We start from the raw sequence: 4,288 nt of genomic DNA, 5'->3' as shown, positions 1-4,288 counted from the left end.
GCATTCCAGTCACCAGTGATAATTAACACATCCTGATTGCATGTTCGGTCAATTTCAGACTGCAGAATTTGATAAAATTCTTCAATTTCCTCATCTTTAGCTTTGGTAGTTGGTGCATAAATTTGAATAATAGTCGTATTAATGGGTCTTCCTTGTAGGCATATGGATATTATCCTATCACTGACAGCATTGCACTTCCGGACAGATCTTGAAACATCTTTTGTGATGATGAATGCCACGCCATTCCTCTTCAAACTGTCATTCCCGGCATAGTAGATCACATAGTTGTCTGATTCAAAATGGCCAAAACCAGTCCATTTCAGCTCACTAATGGTGAGGATTTCAATCTTTATGCGCTCCATTTCATTTCTGACATCTTCCAATTTTCCTAGATTCATACTTCATACATTCCATGTTCCGATGATGAATGATTGTCTGAAGCTGTTTCTCTTCAATTTGAGTGGTGCCACATCAGCAAATGGAGGTCTTGAAAGCTTTACCTTATCCATAGGAGTAAGGCTGGGTCTACCTAGATGATGCAGCTCTTTCCCAGTCCTATTCTGAGAGCCTTCTAATCTAACCGTACTATTCATAAAGTTGCACGGGAATGTACCAAACAGTGTTTCTTTGCTATTCATAAGGTTTTCCCTTGCCAATTATTTGAGAAGTGGACGGCCTCCTTCTTCTTCCTAGTCTGTCTCAGTCTGTAAGCTGGGCTGATAGCTTTGCACCATGTGCATCCCCCTGGGTTAGAAACACCAGTGACTCAGCCTTAAAACTCACATCAACATGTCACCACAGTAGGACAAACCAACAGGCAAGTTTATCTTCCTGTTGGAAACTTCTCGTACCACCCTTACCTGGGTTTCTGAGGCTGACTCCTCCTTTGTTCAGATTCTTAGGCCTTTTAATTCCCTTTCTTCCACTCTCCTGCCCTACTGCTTTGGGCATGCCTGAGTTCCTCTCCTCACCTGGATCCCTGCATCTGTCTGATATATTACTGAAAAATAACCCTGAAATATTGTCTGATACAGTGCCAGAGGATGAGCCCCCAGGCTGGAATGCACTCAAAATATGACTAGGAAAGAGCTACCTCCTCAGAATAGGGCCAACCTTAATGATGTATATGGAGTAAAGCTTTCAGGACCTCTTTCTGCTGCTGTGGTACAACTCAAGATAAGAAGAAACAGCCACAAATATCCATTAGTAATCAGAACATGGAATGTATGAAGTACGAATCTAGGAAAATTGGAAGTTGTAAAAAATGAAATCGAACACATAATAGAGGAATGGTGTGGCATTCATCATCACAAAGAATGTTTCAAGATCTATCCTGAAGTACAATGCTGTCACTGATATGGTAATAACCATAAACCTACAACCTTGATTTTATCCCTCCTGAATTTAGAGATCATCTAAAGAATAGATTTGATGCAAATCATCTGAGAAGCTGGACTATATGAAGAAGAACATGGCATCAGAATTGGATGAAGGCTTATTAATAACCTTCAATATGCAGAGGACACAACTTTGCTTGCTGAAAATGAGAATGACTTAGGGAACTTACTGTTGAAAATTAAAGACTACAGTCTACAGCACAGATGATTAAACCTCAACATAAAGAAAATAAAATCCTCACAACTGGACCAATAAGCAGCATCACAATAAATGGAGAAAAGATTGAACTTATCAAAGACTTCATATTACTTGGTTCTACAATCAACACCAATGGAAGCACAGTCAAGACATCAAAAGACATTGCATTGGGCAAATATGCTGCAAAAGACCTCTATTGAACATTGAAGACCAAAGATATCTCCTTGAAAATTAGGAAGTGCTTAACCCAAGCCATGGTATTTTCAATTGCCTCTTATGCATGTGAGAGCTGGACAATGAATAAGGAACACAGAATAAGAGTTGATGCTTTTGAGTTGCGGTGTTGGCAAAAAATGCTGAAAATATTATGGACTGCTAAAAGGACTAAACAAATCTGTCCTGGAGGAAGTTCTGTAATGCTCCTTGGATGTGAGAATGGCTAGACTTTATCTCACCTGCTTTGGTCATGTTGTCAGAAGGGACCATTTTCTGGAGAAAGATGTCATTCTTGGTAAAGTGGAGGGTCAATGAAAGAAGGAAAGGCACTCAATGAAATAGATAGACATGATGGCTGCAGTGATGGGCTCAGTTATAGTAGAGATAGTGAGTCTGGCACAGGACTGGGCAGTGTTTCATTCTGTTTTATACTGTCACTATGAGTCAGAGACGACTTTACAGCACATAACAACAACAAACAACAACAATGAAAGAGCCCTAAAATACATAAATCAGACTCTAAGAGAACTGAAAAGACAAATAAATGACTCCACAGTCATAGTAGGAAACTTTAATATACCACTCTCAATCACAGATAGAACAAGAAAGAAACTCAACAAATATACAGAAAAACTAAACAATATAATCTACCAAATTGACCTTACAGACATCTACAGAGCACTTCACCCAAAAACAGTACAGGATACATTCTTCTCCTGTGCACGTGGAACATTCTCCATGATAAACCATATGTTCATCCATGAAAGAAGTCTCAATACATTTAAAAAAACATTGAAATATTGCAAAGCATCTTCTCAGATCACATTGCTACATAAGTAGAAATCAACAATAGGAAGACGAGCAAAAGAGCAAACACATGGAAATTGAATAACACCCTCCTTGAAAATGATTAGGTAATAAAAGAAATAAAAAATGAAATGAAAAAATTCCTTGATTCAAACAAGAATGAAAACACAACATACCAAAATTTTGGGGGCACAGCAAAAGGAGTGATCAGAGGTCAACTTATAGCAATAAATGTACACCTTGAAAAAGAAGAAAGAGCTAAAATCAACACCTTAGTCCAACATCTTCAATATTTAGGAAATGAGCAGTAAAAATGTCTACAGTTACCAGAAAGTAAGAAATAATAAAGAGTCAAGCAGAAAGAAAAGAAAGAGAAAATAGACAATATAAACAATCAACAACACCAGGAGTTGGTTCTTTGACAAGAAAAAAAAAAAAAAAATTGGCAAACCACTGACAAACTTAACAAAGGAAAAGGAGAGAATACAAATAATAGAAATGAGAAATGAAATGGGTGACACCACAACAGAACCAACAGAAATAAAAAGGATAAAATAAAAATACTATGAAGTACTGTACTCCAACAAATTTGGAAACTTAGAATGGACATATTTCTAGAAATATACAGTTACCTAAACTAACACAGACTTAGGTGGAAAATTTGAACAGACCCACATGAAAGAAGAAATTGAATAGGTCACAAACAAATTACAAACAAAAAACCCCTGGCTCAGATGGTTTTGGTGGAGAATTCTACCAATCATTCAGAGAAGAGCTGACACCAATTCTACTCAAACTATTCCAGAACAAAGAAAAGGATGGAATCCTCCCAGATTCACTTTATGGTTTCATTATCCTGATACCAAAACTAGGCAAAGACACCACTAGAAAAGAAAACTACAGGCCAATATCCCTCATGAATATAGATGCAAAAATTCTCAAAAAATCCTAGCCAATAGACTCCAACAACATCCCCCAAAAATAAAACATCATGATCAAGTGGGGTTCATTCCAAGTATTCAAGGTTGCTTCAGCATTAGAAAAGCAATCAATGTCATCCATCACAGAAGCAAAACAAAGGGAAAGAATCACATAGTTAAATCAGTTGATGCAGAAAAGGCCTTTGATAAAATTCAACACCTTTTCCTGATAAAAACTCTAAGCAAAATAGGAATAGAATGGAAATTCCTCAACATAATAAAGGGCATATATGCAAAACAAACAGTCAACATTATTCTCAATGGAAAGAGACTGAAACCATTCCCCTTGCAAACAGGAACCAGACAAGGATGACCTCTATCTCAACTTCTATTCAACATTGTATTGGAAGTCCTAGCCAGGGCAATAAGGCAAGAAAGGGAAATCAAAGGCATCCATACTGGTAAGAAAGAAGTAAAACTATCTCTATTTGCTGATACTATGATCCTATACCTAGAAAAATCTAAGAGATTCATAAAAAATCTACTGGAACTAATTGAGAGATTTTGCATAGTGGCAGGATGCAAGACCAACACACAAAAATCAGTTGGATTCCTCTACACCAGCAAAGAGATTGCTGAAAAGGAAACCAATATCATCTACAATAGCTACCAAAAAATTACAACAAAACAAAATACTTGGGACTAAATCTCACTAGGGACACAAAAGACCTGTACAAAGAAAAAAAAAA

This window comes from Orycteropus afer, unplaced genomic scaffold (assembly GCF_000298275.1).
Source record: "Orycteropus afer afer isolate SDZICR_OR568_19922 unplaced genomic scaffold, OryAfe1.0 scaffold00269, whole genome shotgun sequence".
Classification (NCBI taxonomy): domain Eukaryota; kingdom Metazoa; phylum Chordata; class Mammalia; order Tubulidentata; family Orycteropodidae; genus Orycteropus; species Orycteropus afer.
This window is presented reverse-complemented; position numbering follows the sequence as displayed.